Below are 21,393 nucleotides of genomic sequence, written 5' to 3' on the forward strand. Positions count from 1 at the left end.
TTGCCTTTCTACAGCAGTACTACGTTTACCTCTTTGTTATCTGATCATTATTACATGAAGATGTATTCCCATATTTCCTTCACTTTAAAACACACACACGTGCACACACACACACCTCTCCATTTCACTCCCCACTTCAGGTACTTGTCCTATTTTTATTTCTCTCTTTACAATAAAACCACCCCCAACAAATTGTTCTGACCACTATTTTCAATTTTCCTACTTGCATATTTTCCTGGCCTCTCTCCAATTACAATTTTTCCTTTTCCATCAAAACTGCTTATATAAATGATCACCAATGACCCCTATGTTGCTAAAACCAACCATCAATTCTCAGTTCCCATCTCACATAGTCTAATATTAGCATTTGAATTAAGTCATGCCTCTAGATCAGGGATGTCCAATCTTTTGGCTTCCCTGGACCACCTTGGAAGAATTGTCTTGGGCCACACATAAAATACACTAACACTAATAATAGCTGATGAGCTCAAAATAAATCACCAAAAAATTCTCATGGTGTTTTAAGAAAATTTATTAATTTGTGGAACAGGCATGGTGGCTCACGCCTATAATCCCAACACTTTGGGAGGCTGAGGCAGATGGATCACCTGAGGTCAGGAGTTTGAGACTAGCCTGACCAAAATGGAGAAACCTCCATCCCTATTAAAACCAAATAAAACAAACAAACAAAAAATTAGCCAGGCGTGGTGGCGCATGCCTGTGATCCCAGCCACTCAGGAGGCTGAGGCAGGAAAACTGCTTGAACCCAGGAGGCAAAGGTTGTAGTGAACCGAGATCACCCCACTGCGCTCCAGCCAGGGCAACAAGAGCAAAACTCTATCTCAAAAAAAAGGAAAATTTATGAATTTGTGTTGGGCTGCATTCAAAGTCGTCCCAGGGTGCATGTGGCCTGTGGGCCATGGGTTGGACAAGCCTGTTCCAGATTCAATATCCCCTTCAGCTGACTTCCAGGACCTCAGAATAGCATTCCACCATAGGTTCCTTTGCTTCTTATCTTCCCATCCCTTTCCTTCTCCTCCCACCACCACCTGCCCTTATCTCCCTTTACTGCTTTATTGGCTATTTCATCAATTCTCATAACTTCACATACTATCTACAAGCAGATAATTCCCAAATGTAAATCTCCAGCCAGTCCATTTCCCATTTATGTCAAACTCATATTCCCACAGTTCTTGACTGTTCAATAAACACCTCAAATTTAACATTATCCAAAACAAACTTGTAACCATTTCCCCTCTCCTAATGTATACTTATACAGCCTTTCCCATCTCAGTAAAAGACAACTCTGTATCACGAGCTGCTCAGACAAAAAATCTTGAAGTCATTCTTGCCTTCTCTCTTGTTGTCGTATCTCATATCTGGTCCATTAGCAAATCCTTCGTCTCTATTTTTAAAATTTGTATATCCAGAATATCATCTCTTATTGCCTCTATTGCTAACATTCCAGTATAAACCTCTCCTATTTTTCTCACAAGGCAGCCACAGTGATTCTATTTAATTCACATTAAGGTCAAGTCACTCTTCTGTTCAAAACCCTAAAATCCTCATCTCATTCAGAGCAAAAGTTAAACCTTTGTAATGCCCTTCAGTGGAAAATTATGTCAAGTAAATTCAAGTCAAGCTATGTATAATGAAGTCGAGGCATGTCAATCAATCCAAGCTGAGACAAATTCGAGTCATGTCATGTCAGGACACAAGTTAAGACAAGACAGGTCATGGCAAGTTCTAGATGATCTCCCCACCCACCCATTACTTCTTGATCGCCTTCCTTCCAATTCTTTGTCTCAGTAGACTCCAACCAACCACACTGGCCTCCATGCTATTCCAGAATTCCCAAGTCATGATCTTTGCTAGTGTTGTTCTACATGAAATGCTCCTCCCGTAAAATTCTATTACTTGCCCACTTACTGATTTTCCATCTTTACTCACATGTCACCCTTCAATCAGTTTTGCTTGTGTATTCTATCTAATACTGCAACATAACCTGGCCAACACACTCCAACTTCCGCCTCTCATTTTTTGGCTTTGAATTCTTAACTAATAACATAGAATTTACTTATTCATCTTGCTTGTTGTCTGTAATTACCCTGTCTCTCTCCAAATACGAAGTTCCTAAATTTTTGTCTCACTTATTAACTACTGTGCTCTAGAGAAGTGCTTGGCAAAAAGTGTGCACAGAAAATAGTTCTTGGAAGATGAGCGAATGGCATGAAGAGCACTGTCAAAATGTAAGTATTGGGATCTCCTTGAATCTGGATAAAAATCTTAGCTAGTTCGTATCAGAAGGTGGAATGGCAGCTGATGGTGCAGTAACAACAAAGACGCAGCTGCCCCATGCAGGCGCCCTCCCACCTCCACCCTCTGCCTTCTTCCCTTTAGCTTGAATGCAACACTACTAGTCCTTTGTAAAGGTACATTTCTAAATATCTTGGGAGAGGTTTGGGGAAGTCAATTTTTTTTATTACATGGAATATTTTCTACATAATACATTTTAAACATGTAAGAGAAAATTTAATTATAAACTTCCTCTTTTCCTTTCTCTCTACTTTAAAGATTGTTTTAAGTAAAACTATGTGGCTCACAGAATATATTTGGGGCTTATCAGGACACAAGCATGCTACTACTAAAATTATTATTTTTTGTAAGCCTTTGTAAGCTTGCTGTGGTAATGAAAAAAAATACACAAGAAGTAGGCAAACTTTATTTTCTGAAACATCAACTCCAATTGTAATTAGATTTCTGAAATCTGTTTTAACAAAATTAGAGCTGGGTCCATATCTGCGGGCCTTCTCTCTTGTTCACAGCTGTATGTCTAATATCTAGTAGAGTGCTTGATAAATAGAACTCTTCCTCTTTCTTTCTGTCTCAATCTCTCTCTTTTCCCTCCCTCTCTCCCTCCCTCACTCTCTTTCTTTCTCTCTCTGAGAGAAAGAAGAAGTGAATTAAATTGAATGACTAATTTCCAACTACATATGGTACAATTGATTAAATTTTGGCACTGTCGTCTAAATTGTTGGAATAATTTAGACCAACTTAAACTCAAATAAGATACAAAAGATTATAAAAAACCAGGATAAAGATAGTAAGGAGAGCCAATTCTATTTGTTTGTTTACAAAAGCCCTTGTTAAGAGAACTGTTAGCTTAAATTTTATTTTTGAAGTTCTTTAAATCAACCTACTAATAAGATAAGTTCATACTTTGTTCTACTTATTGTGCTAGACAAATTAGACACATTACTTACATTATTTAATTTACTTTGTGTGTGTGTGTGAGACAGAGTCTCACTCTGTCACCATGCTGGAGTGCAGTGGCCCGATCTTTGCTCACTGCAACCTTCACCTCCTGGGTTCAAGCGATTCTCCCGCCTCAGCCTTCTGAGTAGCTAAAACTATAGGAATGTTCCACCACACCCTGCTAATTTTTGTATTTTTTGTGAAGACAGGGTTTCACCATATTGGTCAGGCTGGTCTCAAACTTTTGACCTCAAGTGATCCACTCGCCTCGACCTCTCAAACTGCTGGGATTATGGGTGTGAGCCACCGTGCCTGGCCTATTTATTCCACTTTAAAGAGAAGTCCTATGATCTGGAAATTTCTCTGACCCATATAATTCAAACTGCTTATCAGAACTCTATACATGTCACATTCATTAAGTCCTCTGGAGTCATGGAATATTATCCTTGAGAGGGATTTTAATGGATTTTGACTGTTGTTTCTTATTTCTTAAGAAACATTACTCTTCCCTGCCTACATGCATTTCAATCTTTCTCCTGAGGATCAATTTTTCTCACACTCCTGGTCCTCAGTCTGATGAGACAGTTCTAAGTCAACCAACCTGGATCATTTTCCTGAATACAGTGAGAAGTATAAAGCTATACATGTGACCAATCAAAATACGTAAGATATACTGTGATTTTTACTGGGATATATAAAAAGAAAACTTTGCTGTTCTTTTATGCACTCCAGTTAGAAAAGTTTTAGCCCTGAGACCTCTTGGTAGAATTCTGGAGCCAGGTAGAGAGAAGTACCTCAAAATGAAACCCAGATAAAGAAATGAAATGTACACGAAGAAACTGGGCTCTAATTTTATCACTAGAACCTTGAACAAAGCCTAACCAATCCCTGGACTGCTGTCTTGTGTGACCTAATTCATCACTTTTATTGTTTAGGCTGATTTGAGTTGGATTTTCTATCACATGCAATGCAAAGTTTACTAAGTGATACAAAATTCTTCACATTTGCAACTCTAAGCACATCATTTTAAAAACTCAACTTTGTTCGTAATAGTAGTATAAACTAGATTTTTTTTTTTTTTTTTTTAGGCGGAATCTATTTTCGAGGCTGGAGTGCAGTAGCATGATCTCAGCTCACTCCAACCTCCGCCTCCTGGGTTCAAGCAATTCTCCTGCCACAGCCTCCCAAGTCGCTGGGATTACAGGCATGTGCCACCATGCTCAGCTAATTTGTGTGTGTGTGTGTGTGTGTTTGTGCGCGCGTGTGTATTTTTAGTAGAGATGGGATTTCACTACATTGTCCAGGCTGGTCTTGAACTCTTGACCTCAGGTGATCCACCTGCCTCGGCCTCCCAAAGTGCTAGGATTGCAGGTGTGAGCCACTGCACCCAACTGAATTCATTTTTTTAAAGGAATAGTCTGATCCACCCTATTTCCACCAGTAGATATTCAATGTTAGATAATTCAGTGGGTAAAATTCGGATGCATGTTTCTAAGTTCAGATGAAATGACAACATACCACAGCTGTATCATAAATCCTTGTATCTGTTTCTTAATTTGCGGCAGCTTTTAAGTATAAGTGGGATGCCCAGATGAATGTGTTGAGGCTGGGAGAGGGAAGGAAGATATTGTTAATGGTGGTAGAGCATGAAGTCTAGTAGTTCTGGGCAAAAGCAGAGAGAGGCAAAGAAAAGGAAACAGGAAAGGAGTCAAGGCTGGGTGGAGACATGAGATGAGGAGACAAAGTTGAAATCTGACAGGGAACTGTGATTTCTGCTACAGGCAAAAGATAGGTATTAGATATTCTAAAAAGGGAGCTAAGCTGGACCATTCGAATGTAGGAGGCAGGTCAAGGCTGAGAAGCTACTAAATTGCTACATGGCCCTGGGCAAGTTATTTAACTTCTGTGAGCCTTGATTTCCTCATCCATAAAATGAGAATCATAATACTCACTACACAGGGTAATTGTGAGGATTAAATGTGAATATAGCATAAGCCTCAAAATTAGAAGAGGATAGAAGGACAGCTCAAGGCTGAGAAGGAAGAAAATTGTGGGCAGCCTATGGTAGCTCGATGTATGTTTCCTAGTTTGACTTTTGGCAAATTCTTTCCATCTTTTCAATGTCTTTCTCTTTTTTCATCATCATTTCAACCTTTAATTTCCACCACCACCACCTCCCACTCCAAGTTACTCTTTGTTTTTCTCCATTTGTCACCTTCAAATAAATATTTTATAGAATAGGAATAACAACACCAGAATTAATATTTAAATAGTATATTCTAGTTTATAAAATCGTTTCATATGCACAGTTTCATGTGGCCCACTGAGGAATATTATTTTATATATACACACACACACACATATATATGCACGTGTGTATGCATGCATGTATATATATGCTTATAAGTACACATATATGTATGTATTTCTATATTTGAAGTAAAGTTCTTGCTTTGTCCTTCCAAAGAAGCTGTTGGGTCAGTTGTTTTTAGTCTTGAGAAGATTTCGATTTTCTTATTCAGAAGGTCAATGACCTTGATTCGTGTTCTTATCCTGTCCCTCCATCCTCTTCTAATTTTGAGACTTACGTTGTATCAGACCAATTCTGTCTCTTTTAACAGAATTATGGGTCACACAGCAAGGAAAGAAGGTAACTAACATTTATTAAGTGCAAATTATGTGGCAGGCACTCTGCAAAGTCCTTTATATTCACATTTAATCCTCACAATTATCTCGTGTGGTGAGTATTATGATTCTCATTTTATGGATGAGGAAATCAAGGCTCACAGAAGTTAAATAACTTTCCCAGGGCCATGTAGCTATTTCGAAGCAGAGCTGGATCCAGGAGCCCTTGTTCTTTCTATTATAACAAACATTTCTAAGTTAATGTAGGAAAAAATTGTAGTTTTTAGAAAGGCTTCTGATTTCCCCTCATATGTTATTGATAAAAATTGAGATGGCAAATTGAAGTCAGAGAATAGACTGCACTGACTGTCCAACAGAATATACTGAACCACAAATGCAAGCCATAGATACATTTTGTAAAAATCTTAGTAACCATATTATAAAATAAAAAGATACAGGTGAAGTTAATATTAATAATACCTTATATTTCATCAGATATATCAAAATAATCATTTCAAGATATAATCAGTATGCAAATTTCAATGAGATTCTTTACATTCTATTTTTTCATGCTGAGTCTTTGAAATCCAGTATAAACGTTACACTCAAAGCCCAATTCACAGAAGCTCCATTTGAAGTGCTCAATAGCTCTATGGCCACTGGCTGTCATACTGCACAGCACAGGCGTATATCAGCCTTAATAGACCCAGTACTGCCTCATTTCCTTCCCTTGCCATGAAGGCTTCTTGGGGAGTCCTGTGTATTCTATGACTCATACTTCTTTGCATTTGGTTACTTACTGGAACATGCCTGGTTTCAGCCAGCAGCATGTCAGTTCAGTTAAGATGACATATTTTCTCCTGGCTTCCTAATTCTCCAGTTTTTGCTTCACTTAACCTCTGTGCTGCTCTTTGACCAGTACTGATCACTCCCTCTGCCTCAAAACTCTTCCCTGTGAGTTTTTCTGTGAATGCAGTCCTTCTCCACGACTCCAGGTAGGCTCTTCCTCTCTTACACAGCAGCTGTAGCCCACAGCCACCTTCTTTTTGCTCTTCTCTTCTCTGGGATTGCTAAACTTCACCCATCATCTATACATTAAGGAAAACAAAATCAAATGCCCTCCAGACCTTCATCATAAAATCACCTCTATATGTTCAGGTGCCAAAAGTTCATTTGGATAAATATTTAAAGTATCATTTACAAAACTTCAACACCACAACACATACCACTTTGTACTGATCATCAGTAGGTTGAGAAAACACTTATTTTCTTAAAAAAAAAAAAAGGTGCTGGCCAAGTGGGTTATAATTTATTTGTCTCATTAAGTAAATTGAAAAAATTAAGAAAAGGAAAGCCATACAAAATACAATGTAAGTTGATTGATAAATGGAATAAAATGGCTTTTGTGGAATTGCATCTATTTCAAAGTAAAATAATGGCCATCCTTTTGAATTCCATATTTTCTAACTGTCAGTTTGACTACTCTCAGCAATACTACCATCCAAGGAATGCAACAATAAATTCTGAATAACTATACTTATCAAATTTGTACTCTGACACAATATATTAGGCATGTGTTAAAAACTGCAGAGTGAAGAAAACAAATACACCAGAGTATTTATGGACTCTGTTGCAGTATGTATTAGTTTGCAGACTCCTTTACTACAATGTGTCCTTTTGCACAGGAAACAAAGACCATTTTTCACATGATGTTGATAAAAATAATTAAACAAATTTGCTATAGTTTTCCTCTTTTTCCAGTAAGTTTTCCTTCCATCTTTAATTTGACTTACCATCAATTCAAGCACTACTGCTGCTCATGGGGTACACTCTCTCTATATGAATTACAGTAAAAGAGCTGGGCCATCCTCATTTCCCCATAGCCCATTAAGTATTTGCATTATAAATATGCATTAAATAGATTTTTTTTTTTTTTTTGCTTGGGAGCTGCTATTCACAACCTCACTCCTTTTTGCCACTGTATCTCAGATGTACTATATGAAAGGGTTCTTAAAGCCAGATCTGAGTTTATTGCTATCCCAGTGTCTACAGTCCATCTCTGATTTCTGAGGCTAACTTCAGAACATTTATTCAATGTTCTTTCCTGACTTTCCTGCTTTTGACTGTCTACCCTCACTTCACAGGCAGGTAAGTTTGGGATGGCTGCCACCATTTCTCCTTCATTCACATTCTGACTAAAAAAGTTGCCTAGAAAGAAGACACTAACACATACAAATGCTTGAGTGAATGTAGTGTAGTTGTAATGCAATAAACATCCTTTAATTTCTATGACACAACTGTGTTTCAGATACTTGCTTTTCATGCTAATTGTCTTTCAATGTCCAGTTTTACTTCTTTAGTAACAAAATCCTGGACAACGTGTTCTGCTAAGAGGCGCCCAGCCTAACCTTCATTGTTGGCTATCGTCATGTAACTAAGTCTGGCCAATCACATTTAAGCAGAAGTATGTATATGCCTATGGGAAATTTTTTTTCCTTTTTTTTTTCTTTTAGAGATGGAGTCTCACTCTGTTGCCTAGGCTGGAGTGCAGTGTCACCTTCTCGGCTCACTGCAACCTCTGCCTCCCGGGTTCATGCAATTCTCCTGCCTCAGCCTCCTGAGTAGCCAGGATTACAAGCACATGCCACGACACTCGGCTAATTTTTGTATTTTTAGTACAGATGGGGTTTCACCATTTTGGTCAGGCTGGTTTTGAACTCTTGACCTTGTGATCTGCTGGCCTTGGCCTCCCATTGTGCTGGGATTACAGGTGTGAACCACCACACCCAGCCACCTATGGGAAATTCTTAAAAGAAGACAGCTAGCACAGCGTTGAATGTTGACACAACAGGTAGAACTCTAATCATCATCTAGACGTTTGAATTTGGCAAGCCCAAGCTAAGAATGACAGAGCAGAAAATGTGAGCCATGACAACATTGTTAAGTGGTCATAGGAGCCCTATACAGCCTACTTATGAATCCTTTTGTTAGGAAGAAATAAACTTCTACCACCTTAAAACTAATTTTATTTTACTCTTCTTGTCAAATGAAGTCACATCTAAGTCTAACTGGTACACATATCACAAACTGTTTCCTGAAACCCAGAGGTGCCAGTTTTAAGCAGATAGATATGATTGACCCATATTTCCCAGGAGGATTCATAATCACAATGTTTTCAACACCTAAAATTTAGTCTCAAGTGGTATTTGTTAGTGTTATGGTCAGTTGTGTACTTTGCAAAGGGCATGACTGACTACTTGATTGTATTTTCAAATGCGTAAGTTAAGTAACAGAATTGATTGGTGTTTTTCCTTCTTTGTGCTACTGAGGAAATTCAGTGGTATGTCCTGGACATTCCTGGTGCTGACTGTTACATATTCTAAATGATTATCAGATCACAATCCCAGTAATGATTTAATAAATCTGTATCTCTTGTTGCTTTAGAGAGTAAAAAAAGTTACTTTATAGTACTATGATTTCTCATATATATAAAAATCCTTGATATACAAATAACACACACATAAAGTATACATATAATTGCTATATTTTTAATAAAATACATGGAATCTAGCAATATTTGAGAACAATTCTAAAATCAAAATCACAAGGAAAGCAACATATTAAAAATCCACGTAGAATTATTAAAGTAATTTTCTACAATCAGAGGTTTTAAGAGAATTTTCTCTAGTATGAATATTTCTTCAATTTGCCTTTCACAGGTGTAACATATGAATGTTTAAAAGACGTTTTATACGGTGTTGAAATTTGCATTTTAGATTTCTTGTGTGATCAATTTATCATAGTTATGTCTACAACCATATATATGTTTTAAGTAATTCTTGAGAGACTTCAATAATCAATTCTTTCAGGTGACATAAAAACAACTTAGGTTGTAGAATAATAGATGGAGATAATGCCTGTTTTAAAATAGAAGCAATTTTTGCATAGATATTTTGGAAGCTGCCTTGGATCTTTTGCTTTATTCATTCTTTATTTTTTAAAATTTCAAATGTGGCAGGGCAAATATCACATATCCATATGTTGACGACTTCTTACACATCACAAAATAGGGAACTATGCACATCAAAGCCAAAGTTACTGCCGGATTCAAATAATAAGTTACTACAGACCTGAGGCTTTTCAAAATTGAAGAAAGCCCACTAAAAATTCTTTCCTGTGGCTTTCAAAGTTCTTATAACAAAACCTGCTTTGAAACACGCTAGGAGAAGGACTAAAATACCACACACGTAACCTGTTCAGAATTGTATACTGTGGGCAGATTACCAACTGCTGAGGGTCTATTCACTGGGAGTCATTATTGAATTTCCGTCATTAGATGGACATAATTTGGATAACAACATGCAGTACTGTGGTCCTTTTTACATTTGCATTACTAAAGCTGTTCATTTATTTGTAATAAGTGAGATGTTCTATATTCATTTAAATACTTAATACTGTTAATAAATGAAAATGGATTTCTAATTTACCAGATACATTTAAATTTCACTCATTTTTCATTTCATAGCAAGAACCTACTTTCAATTCTTGACCACCAGGGCATTGGTCATTCAAAGAAAATTACAAAAAGAAATGTGACATGTACATTTATTAACTTTTTTTAATGCTTTGACATAATTTAATATTCACTCTTTAGACATAGCCATATATCCGTGTTCCTCAAAAGTAAAAGATGAGGTTGTCTGATATTTAATAAAACGTGCTGATATCCTCAAGTAGATCCAATCACACATTAACGTTCCCATGAAACACACTGGAAAGTAGTGTCTACTGACAAAAGATAAAATAGAACAAAAAGGCAGTGCTTCCATAACAGAACACCTTCTGTGAGAGAATGGAAATCTTTCTTTCTATCAATTTGTTGGCTTTCAGTTAAGAGCTTGGGTACCATGGTGATTATATAATAGGAACATGTACCAAATTAGCTAGAATGCTTATTAGTTGTCCTTTTTCAATAAGTGTTGTTAGAGACTAGGAAAGGGTGATATAACTGAAAACTCACAGGAAAAATAAAATCTGTAAGAATGAACTACAGAGCTCATATTTGCTGAATGCCTACTATGTGCTAGCCACTGGAATGCCTACTACGTGCTAGCCACTGGACTAGGCAATGACCTACATTTCTCATTTAAGTTACTCTTGTTGAAAATCGTGTGTCCAATTATCAGTGGAGACTGACTTTAATCTTTAAGTGGCTCTGATGTGGTTATTGAGTCTCACAGCCTTACTCAAATGCAATTCCTTGATGAGAGAGTAATGGGATGAGATTATGAACTTTCCAAATAGTGGCAATAAAAGCCTGAAGACATCTGCAGAGGGGACCTAGAGTACCTATTTTAGCTCATAGTCATTTAGTAATTTTTTTTTCAATATATTACCTTCTTCATAGCAGTATAAACAAGTAACTGGTTCAAATCACCCTCATTTAGAGAACAAGGACCTTTGAGATCACTCAGTCTACAGTTTTCCAATTTTGAAAATAATTAAAGTAAGGTACAGAGAGATCACAAGAATCACATAGTTGTCAGCTATAGAGACAAGAGCAAAAACCAGCTTCCATGTTTTCTGTCTTGTCAATGCCCTGAAGTGCCACCAGTCACCTATAAACATTGATTTATTGACCTTAAATCTTCAGAAAGCCAGTGTAGCAGAAGTTAAGAGTCCAGACTCTGAAGCCAGACTATCTAGGTCCAAATACAACTGTTGCCATTGTGTGATCTTGGGGAAGATATTTAAACTCTCTGTGAGGCAAGTGTCCCATCAGATTGAACATAATAGTAAAAAAAAAAAAAAAAAAAAATTCAGGGCTGGGCACAATGGCTCATGCCTGTAATCTTAGCACTTTGGGAGGCCGAGGTGGGCAGATCACCTGAGGTCAGGAGTTTGAGACCAGTCTGGCCAACATGGTAAAACCCGTCTCTACTAAAAATACAAAAATTAGCTGGACCGTGGTTGTGCATGCCTGTAGTCTCAGTTACTCAGCAGACTGAGGTACGAGAATCGCTTGAACTGGGAGGTGGAAGTTGGAGTGAGCCGAGATCATGCCACTGTCATTCTGGGTGAGAGAGTGAGACTCAATCTCTCTCTTTCGAAAAAAAAAAAATTAGTTCTATGTGGATAAAATGACTTTATATTTGTTGAACTCTTAAAATTGTGCTTTAAGTGTTACCAGTCAGTTTTTTCCCCAGGCTGGAGTGCAGTGATCACTTCAGGCTACAGCTTCAACCTCCTGGGCTCAAGTGATCCTCCCACCTCAGCTTCCCGAGTAGCTGGAACTACAGGCACACACCACTACTCCTCAACTTATTTTTAATTTTTGTAGTGACAAGGTCTCACTATGTTGTCCAGGCTAGTCTCAAACTCTTGGGGTCAAGCAATTCTCCCACCTCAGCCTCCCAAAATGCTGGGATTGAGCCACTATGCCTGGCCCCAATTAGCTTTTAAATGATGTCTTCCTTTGTTCATTTACACAACAGCAATTTTGAGCTCCTATCATATACCAAGTACTGAGGACACAAGTATGAAGAATATGATCGCATCCTCCTCTTTCCTCAATGAACTTACAGTCCAAGTAATCAGACATTCAGATTACTGATGTTCTATGACAAGGAGGTAGAAAATGCTACTAGAATATCTAGGGGAAATAACCCAAATTTGAGACTTCAGAAGCAATGTCCTACAGAAGGCACTTAGAAGCGTGAGCAGTTTGATGTGAGAGGCGAGGGGAGAGTGTTCTAGTTAGGGCTGGCAGTGGGCGTGAAGCCCAGCTGGAATGCATGTGGATCTGGAGAGACCAGCTGTGGAGGGTGAGAGTGTAAAGAAAGGAGACAGAGGTGGCGAAGTTGACTCCAGAGAGGAGTTTATGAGCCACATGACAGAAATTACAATATTCAGAAAGAAATGGAGTGCTCCTGAAGGATTTAAATGGGAAATTAACACAAGGTTTGCATTTTAGAAAACTCACACAGGCTAGAGTAGGAAAAAGGGGTTAGAAGTGGGTAAGATGGAAGCAAGGACACTCAAAAGCCAATTGGTAGTTTCAGGTGAGAAATGATGAATGACCACACAGCCTGAAGGTGTATGTGGGAGCCTTGTTTTCTAATGGAGCACATGTGATGGATGACAAGAGGATACCTGGGGTAGACCTAAGCCTTCCCTCAGTGAAGAGGACTCTGCTTAACTCTGCCAGGTGGATTAGTTTTAAACTCCTGGGGATGCTCCTGGGAAGCTAGAGACAAAGTATCTGGACTCTGATACTTGAGATTAGATTCTGGCTCCTTTAATTCCTCAAGTATGTGATTTAGGGCAAATCCTCTTACAGCAAAGCACTATTATTATTATTTCATATTTAAAAAGGAGATAATAGTACCTATTTTATAGTGCTAAATGAAATAATACATGTAAAGATCTTTTTCAAAATTTTATTACTTTGCTATTTTTATTTAATTACAATGGCCATGCTAATCTCTGTATTGTTCAAATTTTAGTGTATGTGCTGCTGGAGCTAGCACTAGGTAAAGGTCTGTCCCTAGCATGTATTGAGCGTTCAATAAAACCTAGGTCTTACATTAAATGTTTTAATTTATGTGTGTGTGTACATGTATATATACACAACATATCTATCTATCCATCTATGACTATATAAATATAGTTTTCAGGAGGTCAACTTTACAAAGCAGTGATCTTCATTTTTTAAAAAGGCATTGAAAACCTTAGTATCTTCAGGTTACAAGTCTACTAGTCCTTCAGAGTACAACAAAATGCCTTTCAGTATACAAAGAAACAAACACAAGAAATTTCACTCCATATAACTCTCATAAAACAGGAGAATTTGCATTTTCAACTCTTCCCACATTCACACTCTATTTCCATCATAACCTCTTAAATATTTCCTTATATCTAAGATGTAGCTTGGTCTGTAAGATGAGAGACAAATAACTAAATATATTCTTACTCTTATTTTCCTTTCCTAATTATAAAACATACATACATTCTGGGAATCTTCTGCAACTTCAGATGCTAACCAGTCTCCTTACCTCCAGTAACTTCTAGCAGGATGCTATCCATCCATCATCCTTGACCATCCTTTCCACAACACAGACTTCAGCATGCCACTGTTGGCCAGCACCTAGCCCTCCACTCCCACCATCTTACCAGTCCCTAAACATAAATTGTGTGTTATCTTAACCCTCCCTGTGCTCATGCTCATGCCTAGAATGTCCTTCTTGAGAGTTTCTGAAATTTTTATAGAAAGTGTGGAGAAGCAAGTTTTTACAGATGCCAGGCCTAGGAAACCAGCCCTACTTTTGTTAGTATTTCCCAAATCCTAACAGACTTTTATGATAAAACCAACAGATGTATCAGTTACTGCGCAAAGCATGAGGGATAGATATAAAAAAGAGTTAACTGTTGCTTTCAAATTGTCCATATTTGAAGGGGAGAAAGCAGATACATACATAAATGGAACAGTAGTTTCATTTGTTTCTATGTGTATAAAATGGGAACCTTCCAACCATGCATTCACAAGGAAGGCAATATTCATAGGAAGGCATTATTTTTAAAGGCCATTAAAGTCTCTGTTTGAGATAAAAGCTAGCTGATTGATACTACAACCAATATCACTATCATCATTATTGTCAAAACTCTACAACATGATATTTAACCTCACTGAGTGCTGGGAATGGGGGGTTCTGCACGTCAACTCATGTGAACATTTGACCATCTCCCCAAACTGCTATTTTCTCCAATTGTGAATCACCCTAAATAAGCATTGAATAAGAAATGTCCAGGCCAGGTGCGGTGGTTCACACCTGTAATCCCAGCACTTTGGGAGGCCGAGGCGGGCAGATCACAAGGCCAAGAAATCGAGACCGTCCTGGCCAATGTGGTGAAACCTCGTTTCTACTAAAAATACAAAAATTAGCTGGGCATGGTGGTGCGTACCTATAGTCCCAGCTACTTGGGAGGCTGAGGCAGGAGAATTGCTTGAACGAGGGAGTCAGAGGTTGCGGTGAGCCATGATCGTGTCACTGCACTTGGGATCGCACCACTGCACTCCAGCCTGGCTACAGAGCAAGACTTGGTCTCAAAAAAAAAAAAAAAAAAAGAAATGTACAAACACACAGAAACACTCACACACACATACACACACTTGGAAAATAAATACAAAACATTTATTACACTGTGAAACCAAGTGGTGCCTTTCCTTCAAAGTTGGTGAACAAAGTATCAGAAAGAACTATGGATCTCAAATTATTAAAGCGCAGCTTCTAGATTTTTAAAATATGAGGCTTGCATGGTTAGTTCTACAGGTTTTCAAATTATTATCACTGTTTATAACCATGCTGGCTTCTTAAGAAAAGAACCAGACTACCACATTAGGATTGTTCACTTAGCTCAAGTTCTACTATTATATTAATAGCTTTTATTCTAGGCTTTCCCTCCCTCGGGTTGAAACTGTGTACGAAAAACTGCGTGAAGGAGCCTATATTTTGATGTTTTAAAACTTCGTTAATTGCTATGTGCTATCTCATAAGGGAAGAAAAGAGTTTTTAAGAAGACATAAGAAAGGTATACTCCCAAAAGCATAAATTATGTTGTAGCAATAATATGCCTTGGAAACCTCTTTGTAAAAATATTAGTCATTCAAAGCAAATTGAGTTCAGTGCCAGTGGTACATTTTTCAGATATTATGCACCCTGTTTTCTTTTAATTACTGAAAGGTACGGGCCACTTTTAAAAGCAAAATCTCTCCCGACATCTTAGCACAACCAATAATGAAATGGTGCAGCTGGGATTTTAGCTGCTGGGACAGATGTTCAAGATGAGAATGGCAACTCCCCCATGCACCAAAGTCCTCATTTAGGTATGACGACGGTGAGTACTAGGATCTTAACAATTCACAGAGTTCAATAGATTTATATTCAGGCATCAAACTTCTTATAGGAGATGAAAGAACATGTTTTCACTCTAAAACCACAATCATGAGTTCTGGGTCTTTTCACATATTCAGAAGTCTGAGGCAGGTAAAGTAGAACTATAAAAGGAAAATTACTTGACATGATGTTAAGAAGCAGTACAGACTCTGGAGCCAAGCCAGGTGGGTTTGAATCTTACTTTCAGCTCTTCTCAACTGTGTGGCCTGGAGTAAACTGCTGATCACCCGCAGGTCTCAATTTTCCGGTACCTACCTCCAAAGATAGTAGTGACAATTAACATTTGGACAGCTCCTGGTCATGTATGGTAAATGCCATACATGTGTTTGATAGTATTATTCTGTGGATTTGGTCATGGATAAGAATATGAGTAGCATGCAGACTCTTAGAAATATTTTCTCAAAGACCACATTTGTGAGAAATACTTATAGACAGAGAAGGTGATAAGCTTCCGAGAGGAGATGGTGAGATTGCTCAGGACACCCAGGTTCCCCTCCGATTCTTTCTTCTCTCTTTACATGATAAAGGGAAATCCTGACACATAAGAATAAGGTCTAACCTGTTCAGGAACACTAACAGTTATATGAATCACAAAATGAAATAATGGCAGGATTATGGTTACACAATGATACAAGCCAAACCACAACTGTCATTTGCACTTAGAGTTCTGAATTCAGAGTGTCCTCATATGCTGCCTAAAGGGATACTATAAGGGTAATGTCTCTCTCTCTCTCTCTCACACACACACACACACATACACACACACACCTTTTTGTGATATAATAAACACAACACACTCTTTAGATGGAATTTGTAGAACACAGTCAAATGCAAAGATAAAGAAATAACTTACAATGCAGAAAAATCCACTGTTAATATTTGATATATTTCTTTCCAAGCATTTTCTTCTGTATGCTTAGATTTAGAAAGTTGAAGAAAAGTTTTGAGTTTGGTATTTTTTCACTTGTATCAAATATTTACTTATATCTTTAAATTACCTTATAAATTACAATTTCAATAATTAAATGGTATGAAAATTCTAACATATACCACAATTAATTTAACCGTCCCTCCTCTGAGATGTTTCAACTACATTTTCAAAATAGTTTATTTAAACCAATAATGTCAAAAATATCAGTGTGTAACTACCTTGCACATCTTTATTTCAATTTCTCTAAATTGACCACAAGAAAATTTTGCCAACACGATGGGTAAGATAGAGCTTCTGCATTATTAATAATCAAATAGATGCAAATTAAAACAATAAACTTGAATACTGTTTTTCCTGGGTACATGCAGTTTTAGTTTCCATAATTTAATTTCACTAAATGTCATACTTATTTTTCTTGTAATATCAAGAATATCTTCCTGTTCAAAGACCTATGGTTATCAGTGGCCCAACCTTAGTGCTATCAATGGTCAGAACCATCTTTGCCACCCTCTTCAGCCTCTGACACAGAAGCAGACAAATGGGAAAATATTTATAGCTACCAATTATGCACTAAGATTAGGAAGAAAAGAAGAATTTTAGTGAAGTAAGCATAGGGATCAAAAGAAACATGCAATAAAATTGAAGACATAGTAAGTATATTAAAGCAAAATAACATCAAATGCAAATTCAGCTCCACAGAGACTGGAGTAATTTCTTTTTCTCTGAGCACTTATTGCATAAGTGCTCAATAAATATTTATTTAAGAAATATTAAAAGGTAATGCAAACAGAGAGCCTAGGCTGAGAGTGATCTTAGAATTGGTATTAATATTTGGCCAGAGTTAACATTTTTCTTTTTGAATAGAAATAGCTTAGTTTTCTTCTCTTTTTGTGCTTCAATCTTCCAAAACACAGTTTGGGTGGCATGTAATTTCTATATAGTTATAATTATCTCTTTCTCTGTATATGAAAAAGCAGAAGTTCAATTGATTATACAACTAGTTCTCAAACTAATGATGGTCCAGCATCATTAGCATCACCTAGGAACTTGCAGAAATACAACTGTGGGGGGCCCTACTCCAGATCTACTGAATTAGAAACTCTAAGGGTGAAACCCATCAATCTGTATGTTTAAAAAGTCCTACATTTGATTCTGGTAATAAGATTTCAGAACCACTGATATAATCCAGGTCTACTCTCCTTCCAACATACTACAAAGTCACACACACTGGTTTAGCCCATTATCTAGGATAATACCTGACACAGAGGAAAGATAGAGGTGAGGTAAGAAACTTATGGTTTGAGTCACCATTTCATTAGTATACAGAGAGATTTTTTTTCCATCCAGAAAAGGTAACCATGCATTTAAAAAAAAATCTCAATTTACAACACAGTAACATTACAGTGCCTGCCTTTTCACATTAAAAAATGACTGTTTTTAAAGATAAACATTGTAACATGTAATTATTTGTTTTATTGCCTTAGAAGATATTTAGAATTATAATTCTGTAGCTCATGGCTTTTTACAATAGAATTATTAAATAAAAGAAAGTATATGTGTATAATATTTAAACATTGCCAAGGCAAAGTAAAAATAATACAAAATAGTAGGATTTCTTAGTAGTGTGGTTACTATTGATTATGAAGATGGTTGGAAGAAGCCATCCATATCAATTTGACTGCATAATATTCACATTAGTAGCCACATATAGAATCAGTGTCAGTTTTGATACTTGCAATATAATTACAATATTAGTTTTCTGTTCTCCCTGACAAAGCCATTTTTAGATTCCATCAACCAAATCCTCTGGACTCCATGGAGACATGTGCTACATAAACACAAAGCATTATTTTTACTCATATCACATTATTGTGGAGATTGGTAAATGGAGGAGCACTGTATCAAGTATTAATAGTTTTAAAGCATTGAAAGCTGTTTTATACCATAGTTAACAGCAACCTAGCAAACTGAAAATCAAGATAGAAGGTCATCTTTCATTTAATAGTTCTGAATTCCAACCCAGTTATTCTAGAGATAGATGTGTCTCTTTTTAAAAGACTAAACTTATGCAAAGGCCTACAGCTGCTAAATATAGGACTGATTTAAAAAATATCCAAAGCTAATGAAGCACCACCCTAATAGATGGGCTTTAGCAGATGTTCCAAGTATAGTTTTATATTAAAACCTAGACCATTATCCAAATAGGAAGAAAAGAAACAAACTAAATGTGCCATGAAGAATGATCAAATACATCTTGCCACACTGTAGCACATTGGTAACAAATAACCTGCATCTTTTTTTTTTTCTTGAGATGGAGTCTTGCTCTGTCATGCAGGCTGCAATGCAGTGGCGTGATCTCAGCTTACTGAATCCTCTGCTTCCCAGGTTCAAACAATTCACCTGCCTCAGCCTCCCAAGTATCTGGGACTACAGGTGTGTGCCACCACACCTGGCTAATTTTTTCTATTTTTAGTAGAGACAGGGTTTCACCATTTTAGCCAGGATGGTCTCCATCTCCCGACCTGTGATCTGCCTGCCTCAGCCTCCCATAGTGCTGGGATTACAGGGGTGAGCCACCGTGACCAGCCCCAACAACCTGCATCTTATTCCCCCTTAAAAGTGAGAGCCACTTTATACTGAGGATTGCTTTCTTAGTTGATGCTGATTTTTTTTTTAGTTTTTTGTCAATGGTGGTTGGTAGTAGTCACATGTGTGCGTGTTCAGTCAAGGTTTTATACTACATTCTTTGTTCAGCACTCATATTGTTGTAGACGAGTTACTGCTTGGAGTCTCAGTTTTCTCATACATGAAGTGGAAATTTTCTTGGCTAAGATTGTGAGCATTAAATTATACATACTATGGAATAACATTAAATATAAAATATAATTTTAGGAGCATCTGGCAGAGTATAAATATGCAATACAAGTTGCCATTATTAAAACATAGTCTGCATTTAAGTAAATCACAATTTATATTTCAAATAAATTCCTTAAGCCTATTTTTACACTGTTTTACTTGATGTTGTTATTTAGGCATTCCTTCATGACAATTTAATCTGAGGTGAATACAACTGGGACGTTAATTCATTCTTTAATTATTTTTCGATTATTAGTACTACAATTTGTTTTGTTGTCTATTAACAGCTGCCACTCACACAAACTGGGAATGGTTTGGCAGTAGGTCTAGAGGATGTGAGCATATACTTGAATTTCAAAGTAAAAGGTAATTCTATTTATTAGAAATTATTATCCCTTCCCATTTTCAGGCTTTTGCAGAGAAAATACAGAATTACTATATTTAAAGGCTTTGTGGTCCAGCTAAAGTTATTTATATGCCTCGATGTATTGCTAATGATTCCATAATATGCAAAGTTTCACCAATTTTAAAATAAATATATATATATATATGCATTTTTATGTATTCCATGTATTATTTCAGGGAAACTGACAACCTCAGATACTAGTCATATTTAGAAATTTGAATTTAAATGCCAATAAAAGCATTTGTACATATCACATTTTACTAAAATATCAATGTAGGCATTTGGGAATATACAGTTACATGGAAACTATATGTATTAACTTACTTTATATAGATTACTTCCCACACATTGACTATTACATATAGGTTGCATATTAAGGGTCTATTTATGGACCAGAAAGACAAAAATGTTTGCTCAAAGTCATCATAACCGTAATACAAGTATACTTAAGAAAACTGTAGAAATATAACAATTGGTCTCACAATGAGTCATGGATCTTTAGATTTTGCCATTTGGAAGGCAATTTAGAGTTGTCTAGCTCCATTTCTATATGATAAAAGCACATTTTCTTCAGTATTCTCCTTGGAAATTGGTCATATACTAATATAAAAGGTCAACTAGTAATAAAAAGAAGTATCATTTTTGCCCCAAAAAGGCAACTTAGAATTGTCTAGTTCCATTTCTTTATGATAAAAGTATGTTTTCTCTTTGGAAATTTATCATCTAGTAATAAAAAAAGGTATCATTTTTGAGCACTTTATATGTGCCAGGGACTGTATTAAATCTTTAACACACAATATCTTCTTTAATCCTAATAGTCACTTCATAAGGTAGGTACTATTACTATTCCCACTGAAGCTCTCAGAAAGGTTCAGTTGAGTGATCAGATCCCCAAGCGCTGATTAGTGCAAAGCAGGTTCTCATACAAGACAGTTCAGGGGATGAAAAGCTTGTCGTTTTAGGAATTCCTGCTATTGTGGTCTTCCTGAAATTCAGATGCAATTGATCACTATACCACCTTCCCTCCCTAGTTCAAAACACTATTAAATTGTGTAGACAATTGTAATAATCCAAACTATTTCCTCTATCCCTGGTAGCTCTTTAAAACTTAGTAGGCAGATACTGTGTTCTGGTTTCTTCTTCAAACTACTCCCTAATTCAATAGTTTTGTGGCACTTGATTTCCAGACCATTTGCCATCCTTATTGCCCTTTTGTGAATAGACTCCAGATTTCTGCTGATCCTCTTAAATGTAAAGTCAAGAACAATTATGGGATCCTGAGTAGGATTTAATAAGTAGAGAGTACATAGGAAATATTAGTTCCTTTCTTTCAAACAAGTCATATTGGGTAGAGCAGTAAATCACTA

At 36.8% G+C, this 21,393-nt stretch overlaps 1 protein-coding gene and 1 pseudogene across 6 annotated transcripts in view; both read right to left on the reverse strand.

The window, feature by feature from the left end:
- The window catches only part of MAGI2 (membrane associated guanylate kinase, WW and PDZ domain containing 2), a 1,459,815-nt gene that overhangs the window by 1,300,943 nt on the left and 137,479 nt on the right, over positions 1 to 21,393 (reverse strand). The gene's annotated exons all lie outside the window — the stretch shown is intronic.
- LOC135274249 (uncharacterized) lies at positions 3,297 to 4,500 on the reverse strand (annotated as a pseudogene).

This window comes from Aotus nancymaae, unplaced genomic scaffold (genome assembly GCF_030222135.1).
Source record: "Aotus nancymaae isolate 86718 unplaced genomic scaffold, 86718_ANA_hifiasm-v0.15.2.pri h1tg000002l, whole genome shotgun sequence".
Taxonomy (NCBI): domain Eukaryota; kingdom Metazoa; phylum Chordata; class Mammalia; order Primates; family Aotidae; genus Aotus; species Aotus nancymaae.